Source organism: Balaenoptera ricei, chromosome 16 (assembly GCF_028023285.1).
Source record: "Balaenoptera ricei isolate mBalRic1 chromosome 16, mBalRic1.hap2, whole genome shotgun sequence".
NCBI lineage: Eukaryota > Metazoa > Chordata > Mammalia > Artiodactyla > Balaenopteridae > Balaenoptera > Balaenoptera ricei.
In genome coordinates, this window is record NC_082654.1 from 68,413,043 (window position 1) to 68,436,419 (window position 23,377).

General features: G+C 34.8%; 1 pseudogene; it reads left to right on the forward strand.

The window, feature by feature from the left end:
* Window positions 1-19,443, forward strand: part of LOC132350451 (DNA topoisomerase 2-binding protein 1-like) — a 66,722-nt pseudogene extending 47,279 nt beyond the window's left edge.
* The last annotated feature ends 3,934 nt before the right edge of the window (window positions 19,444-23,377 follow it).

The following is a 23,377-nucleotide window of genomic DNA, read 5'->3' on the forward strand; positions in this document are numbered from 1 at the left end:
TCTCTACTTTAAAAGTAAAACAATTTACATTGGAAGACAGTTGCCTTGCCAGATAAGGAAATGAATTATTAAGGTTCTACACCAAAGCAATATGAAAAAAAAGATAAGTCAATGAAACAGAATGAAACACAGAAATAAACAGAAGATGATGTACAAACTGCTATCTAATAGATGAGAAAATTAAAATATGCAGGGGAAACCTGCATTATTACAAACTGGATGGCAACAACTAGTATCCCAGTCAGGAAAATAAATAAAATTCTATTATCAACACTTTCTAGAATTTATAGTGAGTACTATTATTATTCACATTTTATGAATGAATAAACTAGACACAGGGGGAAATATATATACACACACACATCATGGAAATGATTTTAAGTTTGAGAACCCATTGAAATTTCACAAAAAAATATAAACAAATGAAACTACGTCCTATAAGACATATATAACATCACATACAATTAAAGAAATTTTAAAAAAATAACCTACTTAGAAACTGAGAAACAAAATTCAACAGTATGATGTTCAAAGTTTTCCTGTCTCTAACTAATTATATTAATAATAATTATATATATAAACATAGAATATAAAAAAGGAAGCCAATAAAAATTCAAATGGTTAATAGCTATGTAATGAGATGCCCTAATTTATTCAAATAAATATAAATTCAAAACACAAAATTTCATTTTTCTTCCACTAGCATATCTAACAAAATGTACAATTGTATAAAATTTTGTTGAATGTATTTAAAAGACAATGCCCTCAAACCTATAACTAAAAGTGTTAATTAATGACAATTTTTGGAATAAAATTTGCTATATCAATAGAAATTAAATATACATATGTTGTTAAACCAAGCTATGTGGCTGACAGGGTCTTGGTGCTCTAGCCGGGTGTCAGGCCTGTACCACTGAGGTGGGAGAGCCGAGTTCAGGACATTGGTCCACCAGAGACCTCCCGGCTCCACGTAACATCAAATGGTGAAAGCTCTCCCAGAGATCTCCATCTCAATGTTAAGACCCAGCTCCACTCAAAGACCAGCAAGCTACAGTGGTGGACACCCCATGCCAAACAAATAGCAAGACAGGAACACAACCCCACCCATTACCAGAGAGCCTGCTTAAAATCATAATAAGGTCATAGGCACCCCAAAACACACGACTGGACACAGTCCTGCCAACCAGAAAGACAAGATCCAGCATCATCCACCAGAACACAGGCACCAGTCCCCTCCACCAGGAACCTACACAACCCACTGAACCAATCTCAGCCACTGGGGGCAGACATCAAATACTATGGGAAGTACGAACCTGCAGCCTGCAAAAAGGAGACCCCAAAAACAGTAAGTTAAGCAAAATGAGAAAACAGAAAAACACACAGCAGATGAAGGAGCAAGGTAAAAACCCATCAGATCAAAAAAATGAAGAGGAAACTGGCAGTCTACCTGAAAAAGAATTCAGAGTAATGATAGTAAAGATGATAAAAAATCTTGGAAATAGAATGGAGAAAATACAAGAAACATTTAACAAGGACCTAGAAGAACTAAAGAGCAAACAAACAATGATGAACAACACAATAAATGAAATTGAAAATTTTCTAGAAGGAATCAATAGCAGAATAACTGAGGCAGAAGAATGGATAAGTGACCTGGAAGATAAAATAGTGGAAATAACTACTGCAGAGCAGAATAAAGAAAAAAGAATGAAAAGAATTGAGGATAGTCTCAGAGACCTCTGGGACAACATTAAACACACCAACATTAGAATTATAGGGGTCCCAGAAGAAAAAGAGAAAAAGAAAGGGACTGAGAAAATATTTCGAGATTATAGTGGAAAACTTCCCTAATATGGGAAAGGAAATAGTCAGTCAAGTCCAGGAAGTAAAGAGAGACCCATATAGGATAAATCCAAGGAGAAACACGCCAAGACACATATTAATCAAACTATCAAAAATTAAATACAAAGAAAAAATATTAAAAGCAGCAAGGGAAAAACAACAAATAACATACAAGGGAACTCCCACAAGGTTAACAGACGAACTTTCAGCAGAAACTCTGTAAGCCAGAAGGTAGTGCCAGGACATATTTAAAGTGATGAAAGGGAAAAACCTACACCAAGATTACTCTACCCAGCAAGGATCTCATTCAGATTTGACAGAGAAATTAAAACCGTTACAGACAAGCAAAAGCTAAGAGAATTCAGCACAACCAAACGAGCTTTACAACAAATGCTAAAGGAACTCCGCTGGGCAGGGAACACAAAAGAAGGAAAAGACCTACAATAACAAACCCAACACAACTAAGAAAATGGTAATAGAAACATACATATCGATAATTACGTTAAATGTAAATGGATTAAATGCTTCAACCAAAAGACATAGACTGGCTGAATGGATACAAGAACAAGATCCGTATATATGCTGTCTACAAGAGACCCACTTCAGACCTAGGGACACATACAGACTGAAAGTGAGGGATGGAAAAAGATATTCCATGCAAATGGAAATCGAAAGAAAGCTGGAGTAGCAATCCTCATATCAGAGAAAATAGATTTTAAAGTAAAGACTATTACAAGAGACAAAGAAGGACACTACATAGTGATCAAGGGATCAATCCAAGATAAAGAATATCAATTGTAATTATTTATGCACCCAATATAGGAACACCTCAATACCTAAGGAAAATGTTAACAGCCATAAAAGTGAAAATTGACAGTAACACAATCACAGTAGGGGACTTTAACACCCCACTTTCACCAATGGACAGATCATCCAAAATGAAAATAAATGAGGAAACAAAAGCTTTAAATGGAACTTTAAAGAAGATGGGCTTAATTAACGTCTATAGGACATTCCATCCAAAAAAAATGAATACATATTCTTCTCAAGTGCTCATGGAACATTCTCAGGATAGATCATATCTTGGGTCACAAATCAAGTCTTGGCAAATTTAAGAAAACTGAAATCACATCAAGCATCTTTTCCAACCACAACGCGATGAGACTAGATATCAATTATTGGAAAATATCTCTAACAAATACAAACACATGGAGGCTAAACAATACACTATTAAATAACCAAGAGATCACTGAGGAAATCAAAAAATACCTAGAAACAAATGACAATGAAAATACGATGCCTCAAAAACCTTTGGGATGCAGCAAAAGCAGTTCTAAGAGGGAAGTTTATAGCAAAACAATCCTACCTCAAGAAACAAGAAACATCTCAAATAAACAAACTAAACTTATACCTAAAGCAATTAGAGAAAGAAGAATAAGAAAACCCCAAAGTTAGCAAAAGGAAAGAAATCATAAAGATAAGATGAGAAATAAATGAAAAAGAAATGATAGCAAAGATTTATAAAACTAAAAGCTGCTTCTTTGAGAAGATAAACAAAATTGATAAACCATTAGCCAACTCATCAAGAAAAAAAGGGAGAAGACTCAAATCAATAGAATTAGAAATGAAAAAGAAGTAGTAACTGACACTTCAGAAATACAAAGGATCATGAGAGATTACTACAAGCAACTATATGCCAATAAAATGGACAACCTGGAAGAAATGGACAAATTCCTAGAAAAGCACAGCCTTCTGAGACTGAACCAGGAAGAAATAGAAAATATAAACAGACCAATCACAAGCACTGAAATTGAGATTGTGATGAAAAATCTTCCAACAAACAAAAGCACAGGACCAGATGGTTTCACAGGCGAATTCTATCAAACATTTAGAGAAGAGCTAACATCTATCCTTCTCAAACTCTTCCAAAATATAGCAGAGGGAGGAACACTCCCAAACTCATTCTACGAGGCCACCATCATCCTAATAGCAAAACCAGGCAAAGATGTCACAAAGAAAGAAAACTACAGGCCAATATCACTGATGAACATAGATGCAAAAATCCTCAACCAAATACTAGCAAACAGAATCACACAGCACATTAAAAGGATCATACACCATGATCAAGTGGGGTTTATCCCAGCAATGCAAAGATTCTTCAGTATACGCAAATCAGTCAGTGTGATACAGCATATTAACAAATTGAAGGAGAAAAACCATATGATCATCTCAATAGATGCAGAGAAAGCTTTCGACAAAATTCAACACCCATTTATGATAAATAAAACACCCTCCAGAAGGTAGGCATAGAGGGAACTTACCTCAACATAATAAAGACCATATATGACAAAACCCACAGCCAATATTGTTCTCAATGGTGAAAAACTGAAACCATTTCCACTAAGATCAGGAACAAGACAAGGTTGCCCACTCTCACCACTATTATTCAACATAGTTTTGGAAGTGTTAGCCACAGCAGTCAGAGAAGAAAAAGAAATAAAAGGAATCCAAATCGGAAAAGAAGAAGTAAAGCTGTCACTATTTGCAGATGACATGATACTATACATAGAGAATCGTAAAGACTCCACCAGAAAACTACTAGAGCTAATCAATGAATTTGGTAAAGTAGCAGGATACAAAATTAATGCACAGAAATCTCTGGCATTCCTATACACTAATGATGAAAAATCTGAAAGAGAAATTAAGGAAACACTCCCATTTGCCAGTGCAACAAAAAGAATAAAATACCTAGGAATAAAACTACCTAAGAGGACAAAAGACCTGTATGCAGAAAACTATAAGACACTGATGAAAGAAATTAAAGATGATACAAACAGATGGAGAGATATACCATATTCTTTGATTGGAATGTTCAACATTGTGAAAATGACTATACTACCCAAAGCAATCTACAGATTCAATGCAATCCCTATCAAACTACCAATGGCATTTTTCACAGAGCTAGAACAAAAAATTTCACTATTTGTATGGAAACACAAAAGACCCCGAATAGTCGAAGCAAACCTGAGAGGAAAACGGAGCTGAAGGAATCAGGCGCCTGGATTTCAGACTATACTAGAAAGCTACAGTAATCAAGACAGTATGGTACTGGCACAAAAACAGAAATATAGATCAATGGAACAGGATAGAAAGCCCAGAGATAAACCCACGCACATATGGCCACCTTATTTTTGATAAAGGAGGCAGGAATATACAATGGAGAAAAGACAGCCTCTTCAATAAGTGGTGCTGGGAAAACTGGACAGCTACATGTAGAAGAATGAAATTAGAGCACTCCCTAACACCATACACAAAAATAAACTCCGAATGGATTAAAGACCTAAATGTAAGGCCAGACACTATAAAACTCTTAGAGGAAAGCATAAGCAGAACACTGTATGACATAAATCACAGCAAGATCCTTTTTGACCCACCTCCTAGAGAAATGGAAATAAAAACAAAAATAAACAAATGGGACCTAATGAAACTTAAAAGCTTTTGCACAGCAAAGGAAACCATAAACAAGATGAAAAGACAACCCTCAGAATGGGAGAAAATATTTGCAAATGAAGCAACTGACAAAGGATTAATCTCTAAAATATACAAGCAGCTCATGCAGCTCAATATCAAAAAAACAAACAACCCACTCCTAAAATGGGCAGAAGACCTAAATAGACATTTCTCCAAAGAAGATATTCTGACATTCCAACAAATACATGAAAAAATGCAAATCAAAACTACAATGAGGTATCACCTCACACCGGTCAGAATGGCCATCATCAAAAAATCTAGAAACAATAAATGCTGGAGAGGGTGTGGAGAAAAGGGAACCCTCTTGCACTGTTGGTGGGAATGTAAATTGATACAGCCACTATGGAAAACAGTATGGAGGTTCCTTAAAAAGTAAAAATAGAACTACCATACGACCCAGCAATCCCACTACTGGGCATATACCCTGAGAAAACCATAATTCTATAAGAGTCATGTACCACAATGTTCATTGCAGCTCTATTTACAATAGCCAGGACATGGAAGCAACCCAAGTGTCCATTGACAGATGAATGGATAAAGAAAATGTGGCACATATATACAATGGAACATTACTCAGCCATAAGAAGAAATGAAATTGAGTTATCTGTAGTGAGTTGGATGGACCTAGACTGTGTCATACAGAGTGAAGTAAGTCAGAAAGAGAAAAACAGATACCGTATACTAACGGATAAATATGGTATCTAAAAAAAAAAAAAAAAGGTCATGAAGAACCGAGGGCCAGAACAGGAATAAAGATGCAGACATAGAGAATGGACTTGAGGACACAGGGAGTGGGAAGGGTAAGCTGGGACGAAGTGAGAGTGTGGAATGGTCATATATACACTAGCAATATTAAATAGCTAGTGGGAAGCAGCCGTATAGCACAAGGAGATCAGCTCGGTGCTTTGTGATCACCTACAGGGGTGGGATAGAGAGGGTAGGAGGGAGACACAAGAGGGAGGAGATATGGGGATATATGTATATGTATAGCTGATTCACTTTGTTACAAAGTGGAAACTAACACACCATTGTAAAGCAATTATACTCCAATAAAGATGTTTAAAAAAAATTTATCATACAAATACCATTTGTACATGGATAAAAAGGCATTTGTAAAATTGCAATATTGTTCACATTAGAACAAAATTTTTATAGAAGATTAGTTCCATAATTATTTTATGGCCTAAATGGAATAGTGTGTGTCCTTTGAAATGGTGTACTCCCTTCATGTTTATCACACTTATGTCAATATATATGAATGGAAAAATCTAGTTACAGAAATAACATTGTATATTATATACAGGAAAATGAAATGAAAAAATACCCTGTTTTTTTTGTAGGGAGTAAGATAAGTTAGGATGAGTGAGTTGGGATATCTTTTAGCCATATTAATATATTATAAACACTTTACTTTTAATAACTTGCCATTTATAATTTAAAATGGTAAAAATATGAACTCTTGCATCTACTCATGGACTGGGAGAGAGGGAAAGAGGAAGAAAGAAAAATCCACACAAAATGCCTGAATATGAATCCCTTTCCTTTGCAGCAAGTGCATTATTTGGCTTGACGTTGGTGTAAACACTTAGAGACTGTTCCCTGAGCACACTGGATGGTGTGGTGTTCCAACAGAGAGTTGTCTGCTGTTTTGTGAGCAGAAGTTGTTAATGCCTGCAAATTGATGCCCTTCTCCAGTCTCAGGTTATAATGGGAAAGCAGATGTTCACATGCAACTAACCCAAACACATTGAGAAAGGCTACAGACATTTTCCCATTTCAATTACCATAATTTAATGTCTAGAATACATGCCCAAACTTTACATGGCAGAGGATCAGCACATCCCCTGTAATGCAAACCAAGTCCCCAAAGTCTTCTGTATGCACTGCTCACTTTCAGAGACAAATCATTACATTGAATATGAATTCAATGTTCTGAAGTGCTTTTCTTTGCATATTTTCAAAGAGTACAAAGTTTTATTACCTAGCAATTTTCATTATAGATTCCTTATAAGAGTTGTTTACTTTCTAACATTTTCATACTGTGATTTTTTGCAATTGCTAATATTGAGCTGAATTTTCTAGGCTATTTCTCAAGCAATTACAATCATGTATAGTGAGCTTATGCTACTATTTCCAGGAGGCTGTCATTCAATGGCAGAGATAGAGAGGTGGGATCAAGATGGCAGGGTAGGAAGATCCTGAGCTCACCTCCTCCCATGAGCACCAAGGCTACAACTACATGTAGAACAACTTTCTCTGAGAATGACCCTAAAACTAGCAGAACAGCTCTCCTACAATTAAGGACATAAAGAATAAAGCACATTGGGAAGGGTTGGAGGGACAGAGATGCAATTTAGTCAGAACCCATATGCCCAGCATGGCAACCCATAAGTGAGAGGGTATATTACAAACTCAGAGGTCATCCCTAAGAAGGGAAGGGTTCAAGCCCTACATTGTGCCCCTCAGCCATGGGAACTAGCACTGGGAAGACGAGCCCCCATAACTGGCTTTGAAAACCACTAGGTTTTATGAAACAGAGAGCCAGAGGGTAGTAGGAAACCAAGACTCTGCTTTTAAAGGGTTTGCACACAAACTTACTTATTTTGAGTTCCAGTGCAGAGGCAGCTGATTGAAATGTGCCTGGTGCTCTAGCTGGCCTGGCAAGACCACCCTAGCATGCCCCCTGGCCCATGCCTGGCTCCAACTTTAGCACTCCAACCAGTTGGCAGCCCCAGGTGCACCCAGGGAAAAGTCCTGGGATGTACCTGGGACCATGTCTAGACCACCCAACAAGATGGTGGCCCCTAGTGTGTTCTGAGAAAAGCCCTGGCCCACACCCATTCCAACTTCAGCCCTCCAGCCAAAGCCACTCACTGGGCACAGCAGTTTACGTAGGGATATTCCTACATAAGGCCATACCTAAAGACCAGGAGAGGTAAAAGTTTTGCCTAATTCATAGAAATAAACACAGAAAGTCAAACAAAATGAGAAGACAGAAGAATCTGTTCCAAACAAATGAACAAGACAAAATCCAAGAAAAAAAAGTTAGTAATACAAAGGTAAGTATTTTACCTGATAAAGAGCAATGGTTATAAAGATTGTCACTGGGAAAAAATGGAAAACCACAATGAGAACTTGAAAAAAGAGTTAGAAAGTATAAGAAAGAAATAATCAGAGTTGAAGAATACCATAAATGAACTAAAAAATACACTAAAAGAAATGAACACTAGATTAGATGATACAAAGGAACAGATCAGCAAACTGTAAGAGTAATGGAAATCACTCAAGCTGAACTGAAAAAAAGAATAAAGGATTTTAAAAATGAGGATGGTTTAAGAGACCTCTGAAATAACATCAAGCATATTAACATTTGCATTATAAGAGTCCCAGAGGAGAAGAGAGAAAAGGGCAGATAAATTAATTGAAGAAATAATAGCTGTAAACATCCTTCACCAGGGAAATAAAGCAGAAATCCACATCCAGGAAGCATAGAGAGTCCCAAACAAGATGAACTCGAAGAGGTCCACATCAAGACACTTTAAAGGATACACAAAATAAAAGATGTAAAAGACAATGTTACAAGATTAAATGTCAGGGGGAATAAAAATGCAGAGTTGTTAGAATGTGTTCAGACTTAAGAGATCATCAACTTAAAATAATCATAGATATATATATATATATATATATATTTACATAAGAAACAAATGGTAACCACAAACCATAAACCTATAATAGATACACACACAAAAAGGAGAATCTAAACATAACACTAAAGATCGTCAACAAATCACAAAGGAAGGGAGCAAAATATAAGAAGAAAGGCACAAAAATCAATACAAAAATAACCAAACAGCAATTAAGAAAATGGCAAGAAGTATATACCTATCAATAATCACTTTAAATATAATGGACTAAATGCTCCAATTAAAAGACATAAAGTGGTTGAATGGATTAAAAAAAAAAAAGATCATATATATGCTGTCTACAAGAGACTCACTTCAGATCTAAACATAAAGGGTGAAAATGAGGGGGTGGAAAAATGTATTCCATGGAAATTAAAATGAAAAGAAAGCCATGGTGGCAATAGTTATATGAGACAAAATGGACTTTAAAACAAAGACTGTAATAAGAAACAAAGAAAGACATTACATAATGATAAAGGGATCAATCCAAGAAGATATAACAATTGTAAATATATATGCATCGAACATGAGAACCTAAATACATAAAGCAAATATTAACAATCATAAAGGGATAAACTGACAGTAACACAATATTAGTAGGGGACTTTAAAACCCCACCTACATCAATGAACAGATCATCCAGACATAAAATCAATAAGAAAACACTGGCTTAAATGACGTATTAAACCAGATGAAGTTAATAGATATATATAGAACATCCCATCCAAAAGCAGTGGAATATGCATTATTTTCAAGTGCACACAAAACATTCTCCAGGATAGTTCACTTCTTAGACCACAAAACAGTCTCAATAAATTTAAGAAGACTGAAATCATATAAAGCATCTTTTTCTGGCAGTAACACTATGAGACTAGAAATCAACTACAAGAAAAAAAAAAACTGCAAAAAACAATCATGTGAATGCCAAACAATGTGCTACTAAACAAACAATGGGTTACTGAACAAATCAAAGAGGAAATCAAAAAGTAACTGGAGACAAATAAAAATGGAAACAAAATGATCCAAAATCAGACATAGCAAAAGCAGTTCTCAGAGGGAAATTTACAGCAATACAAGCCTACCTCAAAAAACAAGAAAAATCTCAAATAAACAATCTAATCTAGAAAAAGAACAAACACAACCCAAAGTTAGTGAAGGAAAGAAACAAATCAGATCAGAGCAGAAACAAATGAAATAGAGATTATGAAAACAATAGAAAAGATCAATAAATCTATCAGACGGTTCCTTGAAAAGATAAACAAAATAAATTAACCTTTAGCCAGACTTGTCAAGAAAAAATAGAGAGGGCCAAAATAAATAAAATCAAAAATTGAAGGAGTAGAATTGTCACTACTTGTAGATGGCATGACACTGTATAGAAAGCTCTAAAGACTCCACCAAACAAACCATAGAATACATGAATTCAGTAAAGTTGCAGGATACAAAATTAAAATGCAGAAACCTGTTGTGTCTCCATACACTAACAACAAACTGTCAGAAGGAGAAATTAAGAAAACAATCACATTTACAATTGCATCAAAAAAATACCTAGGAATAAATCTAATTAAGGAGGTAAAAGACTTGTACTTGAAAACCTATAAGACATTGATAAAAGAAATCAAAGATTTCACAAATAAGTGGAAAGATATACTATGCTCTTGAATCAGAAAAATTAATACATATAAAATATCCATGCTACCCAAAGCAATCTACATAGTTAATGCAATCCCTAACAAAATACCAATGGCATTTTTCACAGAACTAGAATAAATAATTCTAAAATGTGTATAGAAACACAAAGACCCTGAATAGCCAAAACAGTCTTGACAAATAAGAACAAACTTGGAGGCAACATGCTCTGTGTTTTCAAATTGTATTTACAAAGCTATAGTAAGCAAAGCAGTATTGTTTTGGCAAAACAAACAAACAAAACAGACACACAGATCAATGGAACAGAATAGAGAACAAGAAATAAACCCACACGGATATACACAATTAATCAACAGGAAGGAGCCAAGAATATACAGTGGGGAAAAGACAGTTCCTTCAATAAATGGTACTGGGAAAACTGGACCACTCCAATCAAAAGAATGAAACTGGGCCACTTTCTTACATCATATATGAAAATACACTCAAAATGGATTAAAGACTTAAATGTGAGACCTGAAACCATGAAATTCCTAGAATAAAACATAAGCAGTACCCTCTTTGACACCTGTCTTAGCAATATTTTTTTTGGCTTTGTTTTCTCACACAGAGGCCAGAGAGGCAAAAATAAACCAATGGGACTACATCAAACTAAAAAGACTTTGCACAGTGATGAAAACTATCAAGAAAAAGAAAAAGACCACCTACTAAATGGGAGAAGATATTTGCAAACAATATATTCGATAAGTGGTTAATATCTAATGTACAAGGAGCTCACACAACTCAACATAAAAAGAAAATTAAAAATGGGCAGATGATCTGAAGAGATATTTTCCAGAGAAGACAGGCAGATGGTCAGCAGGCACATGAAAGGATGCTCAACATCACTAATCATCAGAGAAATGCAAATCAGAACCACAATGAGATATCATCTCACACTTGTCTGAATGGCTATTATCCAAAAGATAACAAATAACAAGTGTTGGTAAGAATGCAAAGAAAAGGGAACCTTCATGCACTGTTGGCGGGAATGTAAATTGGTGCAGTCACTACTGAAAACAGTATGGAGGTTCCTCAGAAAATTAAAAATAGAACTACCATACAATCCAGCAATTCCACTCCTGAGTATTTATCCCAAGAAAATGAAAACACTAATTCAAAAAGATATATTCACCCCAGTGTTTATTGCGGCATTATTTACAATAGTCAAGATATGGAAGTAACCTAAGTGTACATTGAGAGATGAATGGATAAAGAAGGTGTGATATACCTATACTATGGAATATTACTCAGCCATTAAAAAGAATGAAATCTTGCTACTGTGACAACATGGATGGGCCAACAGGGTATTATGCTAAGTAAAATAAGTCAGACAGAGAAAGACAAGTACTATAGGATTTCACTTATATGTGGAATCTAAAAAACAAAACAAACAAACATAATAAAATGGAAACAGCCTCACAGCTACAGAGAAAAAACTTGTGGTGCTAGAGGGGTCAGGTTAGGGGGATGGATGAAATAGATGAAGGGGATTAAGAAGTACAAACATCCAGTTATAAAATGAATAAGTCACATGGATGTAAGGCAAAGCACAGATAATACAGTCAATAATTTGTTATAAATTTGTGCTCTGAATGATGGTAAATAAACTCATTGTGGAGATCATCTTTCAATGTATAAAAATACCAAATCACTATGTTGTACACCTGAAGCTAAAATAATATTGTAAGTCAACTATACTTTAATAAAAAATATTAAAAAATAAATGGCAAGGGTAACTTCTTTTGGAACACATGCAATATATTTTTAATATTTAAGGGCAGATAAAATATATTCTTAAGAATATTCTTAAATATGAGCAGCTTAGTGCAAAAGGCAAAATAATTTCTTTTTATAAAATAGAAAACAAAATATAATTAAAATAGAAACTCAAATATTAATTACTTTATGAGCAAAAAATATGAAGAACATGGAAATGTTCATGGTGGATTATATACCAAAAATGTAAAAATGAGTATAACTAACACATATGCATATCAAAATATGATATCAACAAAACTATTAATTCTTTAGTCATTTTCTTTTGGTGGACGTTTAGAAAAGTTTGCATTTCTCTTTTTTGGGGGGCATCTGTATTTTATAAACATTTATTAATTTGCATTTAAAAAATTCTAAACACTTACAGTGATACAAAAACTGTTTTGAAATAAAATTTACAAAATCATAAAACTTAGGCAAAGCCTTGATGTTCCCTCTCTAATACCCCAAACTCTAAAATTCCTTATATTTGAAAAATAGATTCATCTTTCATAAGCACATTCTTATGTATTCAGATAATATATCCATTGCAAAAAATAACAACATAAAAATCTTGCCACTATAAGAAAAAAATTATTTGGATTCTGGTCTATTTCTTTCACATAGTTTTTGTTTTGTTTTCATTTATTTGTTGATCATTGGAAAACCCAAGAGATTCTGAATGCACAATGAATTCATAGGGAAAATAATTGAACATTACACATTTGAAAAGTCAGTCTTCTCTCCCTGACTTTGAGCTTCTTAACCCTTCTTCCCATAACAAATAGTGTTACTTGTAATGTGTGCTTGCAATGAGATTCTACATATAAAAAGGCATAGTGTGTGTGTGTGTGTCTGTCTGTGTGTATGAGTGTGTGTTACTTGAATGAATATTTATATAAAGAGAGAAAACATAAACAGTGGCATTATATACAGTGTTTTCTTCTCATTATTTACTATATATTTAGGTTTTCATTTTACATAACAAAAGAGATATATTATTTTTAAAGGATTGCTTATTGTTATATTGCATGGCTCTAGAATAATTTAAAGTTTCAGAGTGTTAGAGATTTTGGTTATTCATTTTCAGTGTTTGTTTATACTTTAAAATTTGATCAAATAGTCTCTGTGCAGATACATCAGTATACTTTGGCTGTATTTTTGGAAGGGAAAGTTTTGGATCAAAAACAATAAGCTTTTTTAAAAAGTTCTGATATATAGTGCTAAACTCCTCTTCATACATTTTAAGTCATTTTTATCAATAGATCATATAAGGTATTTCACATCTTTTTGCTAACAAAAAGTATCTTTGCTATTATTAAACAAAGATTTTTAATTATGGTTTTAATTTGTATTTCTTTGACCTTAAGAGATATAACAACTTTTCATTCACTGAGTCGTCATTTGCCTGTTTTTGTGCATGTGAATATGTCTGTTTGGAGAAAGTGAATAGTCTGTTTATGTCTGCTGTTCATTTTTCCAATAGATTGTTTGATTTACTTTTTTCTCATGAGCTGCAAGAAATCTTTAAGTACTAAGGATATTAATCCTTTGTTAGCCATATTCTTTGCACATATTTATTCGCAGTTTAATTACTCATTTGTCTTTTGACTTGCTTTATCTAATTGTGCCCAGATCCCCTTCAAAAGAAGAATTCATTTACCCAACTGCTGCCTGGGGGGCTGCTAGTTGAGAGTCTTTAGCTGTTAATTCCCTATGAATTGCCTCAGCTTCAGTTTATTTGCTCTCTGCAAGACAGGTCCTTCTGGAGTGGCCAATAACTAATGATTGATTCATTCTGGGGTATAAAAGCTTCCCAAGGACACTCCTTAATACACACCCTGAACACTAAATTCTGAATCAGAATTTACTTCTCAAAGAGTGCAACTTATGCCACACACACACACACACACACACACACACACACACATAGAGCATTTACAAAGTTGCAATCCCTTTATATCTTCCTTAATTCTATATATGCCTCATCCAGAGGTAAATTCACTCCTCAAGGAAATCTGTGTCCATATATAATATTATATATATATCTATATATATCTACAAGTAAGGTAAATTATACATTATAAATAATGTAAATTATAAATATATAATTTTTACAAAACATATCTATAAATAATGTAGAATATCATTTTGCACATTTAACATTTTCTAATATATATCACCACTTAATTTTTTCACTAACTTTTTTCAGATTCAACTATTTTGTTAGAAATGGTTTAGCTCATTCATTTTACCTGCTATAAGGTATTCCACCATATAAATACCCACTGTCCTGCTGATGGTCATTTAAGTTGTTTTCTGTTGTTCACTATCAGGTATATTTTTCCTCCTGCATATGTGCATGAGTTTCCCTGTAGTACATATAACTAGGAATGGAAATTCTTGTTCAAGCAGATGAAAATCTTTAATATTACTAGAGAATTCCAAATTTATCATAAATGAAATTTCACAAATGTTCTAATTCTAAAACGTTCTCCAAATAATTTCTTGCTTATCAGTGAGATAGGTAGGTGGATGGAAAAATCATCTCCCATTAAACTAGGTGCCAGTTGCACAGTGGGTGGAAGATGAATTCGTGACATTAGCCCTATTTAAGTCAATACCTTCCTCCCACTCCCTGAGGTAGGACCTTTGGAAGGCTTTGTTTTATAATCAATTTTCTGATATTCACTGCTTATCATTGAACACTTTTTTCTCTATTAACCTCATAACTCTCATGCTGTAATAAGTTTCAGGTTCTGGCCTATTTTTTTATAAGCATCATTAACTTTTGTGGTAGAAAAGGCCTTCAGGCTATTTTGGCTCTCTTAGGATCTCAGAATTCAAGGTATTTCTGCACTTGCTGTCTTTAATTAAAACAAGGGAGCAAACAAATCTTTCCAAAATGTACCTTTTTCATTGTTTAATTGTGAAAGCATGTGAAAACTGGATTTTGCATCTGCTCCCTGTTCCTCAGACACTAAGCTTTACCTGGTATTCAGACTTTATCATTTCAGTGAGAGCTTTTATTTAGGAGTCAAATGTGCGAGGAAAAAAGTACATATGGTGTCTCTGCAGGCTTTTTCCCGAACCATTTCTGCTTTGTCTGCCATGAACAGCTTTTATTGAACTAAATCTCCTCTAACATAGCAGCTCTTCCTCCCACTGTAATTAATAACTATGAAAAATCTAGTATCTCTGCCTCATTGCTGCTCCAACTGAAATAGTTTTAGACTGTTTCTTAATGCAGGTTCAGATCCTTCCTACAAGCAAGCACATATATTTCTATACAACTGGATGTCAGTGGAATTCCTCTGGAAAGAATTTGAAATGGTAGAATAAGAAAGAGATGAGTTTGAATCCTCTGCTCAGTGCTTGTGTGCATTCAGTTATGTTAATCAAACTTTTCAAATTTTCAATTGCTTTATCTGCGAAATGACAGTATTTTTACCTGTCAGGCTATTTGTGAGGATTAACTAGAAAAATTCATGTAAGAATTTCTAAAGGAGTATCTGGCACACAGTAGGCTCTTAATAGCTTTACTTCTTGTTTTGTTTCTCTTGCAGAAGCTATTTCTCATATACTTTTAATTAAATGGTAAACCCTTATTTGATTCAAAAATATTTAAAATAGCAAAATATGTGAGACTATTTCAAGTACCCAAATACTTCATTGTAAACTAAAATAACCATATTTAAATTGTTCACTTCTGCATCAAATTATTTCATTTATGCTTTTTAGTTATATTCATTGTAGACTTGTAGACTTGATATCTATATGTTAATATTCTTGGCTTTGTCATATACAGTAATCACTTCTATTTCTATTCTGCTTGATAATCACATTTCCAATATGCTGTATTTCCAATATACTAACATCCTTACACTTCAGTTTGTCTCATATTGGGTCAAAAAATTCTCTCATTAACTCTGGTTAGAGTTCCAGTTTCCAACATTTTGAAGATTCACCAGGTAACTTTATTATGCTTTCCATGATTCACCTTGAAAAATAGCCTCTTTTTTAAAAAGCTTTTTAAGGAAACTCCATACTGTTCTCCATAATGGCTGTACCAATTTACATTCCCACCAACATTGTAGGAGGATTCCCTTTTCTCCACAATCTCTCCAGAGATTTTTTTGTCTGTAGACTTTTTGTGAGGTGATACCTTATTGTAGATTTGATTTGCATTTCTCTAATAAGTAGCAATGTTGAGCATTTTTTCATGTCCCTGCTGGCCATCTGTATGTCTTCTTTGCAGAAATATCTATGTAGATATTCTGTCCACTTTTTGATTGGGTTGTTTGTTTTTTTGATATTGAGCTGTATTAGCTGTTTGTATATTTTAGAAATTAATCCCTGTCAGTCACATTGTTTGCAAATATTTTCTGTAGGTTGTCTTTTCATTTTGTTTATGGTTTCCTTTGCTTTAAGTTTAATTAGGTCCCATTTGTTTATTTTTGTTTTTATTTCCATTACTTTGGGAGATGGATCCAAAAAGATATTGCTGCAATTTATGTTAGTGTTCTGCCTATGTTTTCGTCTAGGAGTTTTATAGTATCCAGCCTTACACTTAGGTTTTTAATCCATTTGGAGATTATTTTTGTGTATTGTGTTGGAGAATGTGCTAATTTCATTCTTTTACATGTTACTATAGGATCTAACAATCTCACTCCTGGGCATATATCTGGAGAAAACCATAGTTTGAAAAGATACATGCATCCCAGTGTTCATTGCAGCACTATTTACAACAGTCACAACATGGAAGCAACCTAAATGTCCATTGACAGATGAATGGATAAAGAAGATGTGGTACATATATACAATGGAATATTACTCAGAATAAAAAAGATGAAATAATGCCATTTGCAGCAACATGGATGGACCTAGAGATTATTATATTAAGTGAAGTAAGCCAAGGAAAAATATCATATGACATAGCTTATATGTGGAATCTAAAAAAATGATACAAATGAACTTATTTACAAAACAGAATTAGACCCTCAGACATAGAAAACAAACTTATGGTTACCAAAGGAGAAGCGGGGGGAGGGATAAATTAGGAGTATGGGGTTAACATGCACACACTACTATATATAAAATAGATAACCAACAAGGACCTACTGTATAGCACAGGGAACTATACTCAATATTTTGTAATAACCTATAAGGGAAAGGAATCTGAATAAGAATATATATATATATATATATATATATATATATATATATATATGTATGTATTATATATATACACTTTGCTGTACACCTGAAATCATTTTGTTGTACAACTGAAACACAACAACATTGTAACTCCACTACACTTCAATTTGAAAAAAAAAGCACAAAAAATAGCCCCCTTTAAAAACTTTTTCTCTTTATCCACATACTCTTAGTCCCAAAATGAGCTTGGATATCAGTGCAGTGCAAGATGGCAGACTTTGTAATAACCTCAGCTGATTCAACAATGAAGGATGATGAGCCAGATCATTTGCACATAGAAGAAAATGATATAGGCAATATGACCACCAGTAATAAAGAATCAGTAAATTCAAATGGAAATGGAAGGAATGACTAAAGGAGCTCTGACACAGACCTTGGAGATGAGAGAAAACTTTCCAAAGCAGCTGCTGGAGATAATGTCTGCAACTTCAGTAGTGAAACCCCAAGGGCAGAGGACTTCCCTCTCAAGAAGTGGTTGTAACAGTGCCTCTTCAATCCCTGACCGCACTCGCTCTGCCCACAGCCGACAAAGTAGAGTCCTGAAGGCACTAAGGCAGTCTCGCCAAACAGTACCTGATGTTAACACAGAGCCCTCCCAGAATGAACAGATCATCTGGGATGACGCCACAGTCAGGGAGGAGAGAGCGAGACTTGCCAGCAATTTGCAGTGGCCTAGTTGTCCCACACAATACTCTGAGCTTCAGGTTGACATTAAAAAATTGGAGGATTCTCCTTTCCAGGAGCCTTTACATGATTCAGAAATTGCTGAACAGGCTGTGATCCTGGGAACATATGTGTGACTGAAGCCCCCAAACACCCGATCTCTGAAGAACTGGAAACTCCAATAAAAGACAGCCCCCTGATCCCTACGCCTCAAGTCCCAAGTATTGCCTTCCCCCTAGGCAACCCACCTGTGGCTCCACACCCTAGAGAAAAGATGATAAATGTAAAGGAGACTCACGAAGACTTAAAAAAACAGTACATATTTCAGTTGTCATCTCTGAATCCTCAAGAACGTATTGATTATTGCCATCTGATTGAAAAACTAGGTGGATTAGTGATTGAGAAGCAGTGCTTTGATCCTAACTGTACACACACTGTTTTAGGGCATCCACGTCAAAACGAGAAGTATTTAGCCTCAGTGGCAGCTGGGAAGTGGGTGCTTTATCGCTCCTACCTTGAAGCTTGCAGGACTACTGGGCGTTTCATGCCAGAAGACTAAGAACGGGGAAGTAGTTCCATACTTGATGTTTTGACTGGAATCAATGTACAGCAACGAAAAGTAGCACTTGCAACAATGAGACGGAGGAAAAAAATAAAGCAAAGACAAGAATCGAGCATTGTTGAGGGAGCATTTAGCAGGTGGAAGATTACTTCACATGTTGATAGGTCCCGAGAAGCAGAATTCAAATGCCTTCTTCAGTCAGGAGGAGCAAAAGTGCTACCTGGTCATTCTGTATCTTTATTTAAGGAAGCTGCACATCTCTTTTGTGACTTTAATAAACTGAAACCAAATGACTCAGGAGTTAATATAGAAGAAGCTGCTGCCCAGAATGTGTACTGCTTGAAAACGGAATACATTACTGATTTTCTTATGCAGGAATCCCCTCCTCAAATAGAAAATTACTGTCTACCAGAAGCTGCTTCATTTCTTCAGAATAATAAGGAACCTGGGACTGGATTCTCACAAAAGAGGAAAGCTCCTACAGAGAAAAATAAAATCGAATGACGTAGAGTATAGTAATTGTATTTACTTAGATACCAAACGTTAAATGTTTTTTAAATTAATAGCTCGAATGTGACTGTGATGGATTTGTATAGTAATTTAAAAACAAGCGCCTGAAGAATTCAGCTTCAGTGTAACAATGAACCTGTTTGAAGTTAGTTTTAAATACCTGAAATTTTAATCACTGAAATATTAACTATTCCTGAATGGAAAGTTACCTGAAATAACAAAACACAACTCCTTAGCCAGCTTGTCATTAAACCATATTGACGTGTGTACGGGTCTTTTTGTTATTTATTTTCTTGTAAATATCCGAGTCTGTAGCTTAGTGGAAGCTTTAGCAAGGTGATGGATTTTGCCTTAAAATGTCTGCTTTAATTCATAATAACAAGGAAGCTGTCAATTGAGATTTATTAATGTTTTCCCTGATTTTTAGCTTCTCACCATTTTACCTCTTTTTAACAGGAGCCTGGGCACAAGGTTTAATGAGGAATTGAGGCTTTCAACTTAAATGCGTGTGTATACACGTATATTCATATACATGAATATGATGTTTGCCAAGTTTGGGTGACAAAATGTGGAAAACAAAGACAAAGAATAAAAGTAGTGACTCAAAGTAGTTGTTCAAATTGATAAGTTTTTAAAAAGAAAAGCATTCTGGGGCATATACCCAGAGAAAACCATAATTCAAAAATATACATGCACTGCAACGTTCATTGCAGCACTATTTACAATAGCCAGGTCACGGAAGCAACCTAAATGCCCATCGACAGACGAATGGATGAAGAAGATTTGGTACATATACACAATGGAATATTAGCCATAAAAAGGAACGAAAATGGGTCATTTGTAGAGACGTGGATGGATCTAGAGACTGTCATACAGAGTGAAGTAAGTCAGAAAGAGAAAAACAAATATCGTAAATTAACGCATATATGTGGAACCTAGAAAAACGGTACAGATGAACCGGTTTGCAGGGCAGACATACAGACACAGATGTAGAGAACAAACGTATGGGCACCAATGGGGGAAAGTGGTGGGGGGTTTGGTTGTGGTGGGATGAATTGGGAGATTGGGATTGACATATATACACTAATATGTATAAAATAGATAACAAATAAGAACCTCCTGTATAAAAAATAAATAAAATAAAAATTCAAAAAAAAAAAAAAAAAAAAAGAAAAGCATTCTGGCATCCATTCTCTTGTTGAAGCAATAAAAGATTTGTAAAACAGCTTAAAAAAATTTTTATCATTGTATTTATAAAAAGACTAGTGCCTACTGCTGGTCATTTCAAAGTGCAACAATGTATTTATGAATATATGATTTACTTCCATTTTGATAAAGCTTTTATGACTAATTATACTTTGTTTTCAGATTACTCCCTCCCTTGTAGAGAACAAAGCAACAGATTCAAATAGGTAACAATACATCTATCCATGTTGTTGGAAATAAATGCTCTTGAGACTGCAGCACAAGAAATATGTACAAACTTTTATAAATGTGCATGGGGAAAAAAGTAAAAGCATTGAGAAGAAATCCACACTTTGTCATCTAAATGAACTTGGAAAATGAGGAGGGGAGCTAAGAATATATTGCACTTGTAGGTAAATGCTTCAAGAGTAAGAATGTTTATATAATACAGAATATGACATGGATCATATTACCATTGTAGAGCATATGTTCTTTGGAAGCAAGGGAACATCAACCCACTATATAGATAAAAATAGCAAAAATTGGAATCACATGAGAGAAATGCTCAACTTCTAAACTTTAATAGATCCATAATGAACCTGCAAATTGAGAATTAACACCTGTTCTGGATCATTATCACAGTAAAGTGCCAAGTGGAGACTTGTCTATACATGGGAAATGCTTTATTCTTCAAGGTCAGCTGCTAATATGTATCATTTACATAAATGTTTCTATTCGCATCTCATATCAATTTGGAAAAAAGAAAAAGTAGAATATATTTGCCAAGTTTTTCTACTAGGATAAATTGGGAGAGTTATTTGTCCAGAGTCACTTACCAAAAATTTTCCTCAGCTGTAGCAAAGATAATACTACCTGGAACAAAATGATGACAGATGGACAAATGATGCCTAATGCTTCAGTCATGTTCAGGAGGAGTATATAGGGTGTGGGCCATGAGACCAGCAAGGATGTTGAAAGAGTTATCTCAGTACTTTTCAGGAGGGATCAGAGAAAATAAATGAGACTTATTGATCATTCTGCTCCTCTGTGGGTCAGAAATAAACTCTGAAGTACAGTCTCAAATTATAACACTCAGAATAAAGGTCCATAATCAATTTATTCCTATATAGCAATGTGTCCCCCATACACGCCAATGACAAGTTTGAGATACATGAAGCAACTAGAGATAAGAAGCAAAAAGTGGGTCAAAAAGGAAGCAAGGAGGAAAGGAAAGAGGTAGGTATGTTGGAGGCAGGGATACATTTCTGTCTCTTTGTATAATAAGTGCCCAGAGGACCACTGTGTAGACAGGTACATGTTGATTATTTCAGATACCAGCTAAGTGGAGAAAAGCTGAGAAGTAATTCCCAGTTAGAAATAGTTTAATTCTATCAGTTAAAGAATCTCATGCATTTTCAGAGTTCTTTTAGTGAAGGAATCCTTTGTTTCAATTAAATTTTAACCTTGTTAAAAAGTGTCTTCACTTATAGCCATATCTGACATCTTAAAAGTTCTTTAGTCCAAAGTGGAGCCACAACCTAAACAAAGCACCTTTATTAAAGTATAATGATTTTTGATATAGAAAACAATCTAATTGCTGATGTAGATCATCTTTTACTGATGATCAGAAAGTAAAGAACCATGGATAAACATTTATTGTATTAACTGTATTCTTTCAAACCCTTTTTAATATCTATCTTGTGCAAGGCAACACGACAGACACCTTGAGGGATGTAGACATGTAAACTATGATCACCGATCTCAAAGAGATAAAGTCTCATAAAGAAATGATACATATACCTGAGCAATGACAGCTCAAGGTTGAAAGTTCTAAGAAACAGAAAAATAAATGAATATGTGAATTTAGAGAAGATACAGAGTTTATGGGAAGGCCCAAACAAAAGGAAAATTTTAGCTGCAGGAAATGATGGGTAAGCAAACTTTCAAAAGATTGTTTTCTTAGGACCACCACACAAACACCAAGCTAAAATGAGCAAAAGGAGGGTGGGGTAGCACTTAGCAGGACACAATTGAAGACTGAAATAAGGGGCTGGTTATTATGCGTGATCTCACTGTCCCCAACTTTCCCTCTAGCAGACCCCAAATGTCCTTTTCTGGCCAGTACCTGCTGTTCTCCTGCATTCTGCTCCTCCTCTCCTTTGAGAGACAATTCTGGTGTCATTATCAGCCTGAATCTTAAGGTCAAATCTCTTTCTTCAAAACAGCCTTTCAGAAGTAAGAAACTTGGATGAAGTAATTCAGCTCCCCAATCCACATTGCTTGGATATGGCAGGATATTTAAGAAGTTGTTGAAAAAGGCCTTTGTTAGTTATCAGTCCTTTTATTTATGGCTTGTGAAAGTAGTAAGGTTCAAACAGTATACATCATAGCTAAAACAGTCAGCCACATATTTGGACTGTTCTTTAGCAAAATTAACCAACTCAGAAGCAGCAGTGAGAAAACAGATGTTGGATCAAGTAGCTAAGTCAGAATGAGAGAGAGAGAGAGAGAGAAAACTACTACTGAGTCACTACTTTCATTCTATTATTCTAATGAGAGAGAGAGAGAGAGAGAGAGAAAACTCCTACTACTGAGTCACTACTTTTATTCTATTATTCTAATGCACCCTGTTTGATTTCTTCAAATCCCTTATGTTTAATACAATTCTGCTATCATGTGTTTATTTACTTATTTTCTGCCAGGCTTTCTTATTAAATAGTAAGCTCAATGAAAATCAGTAATT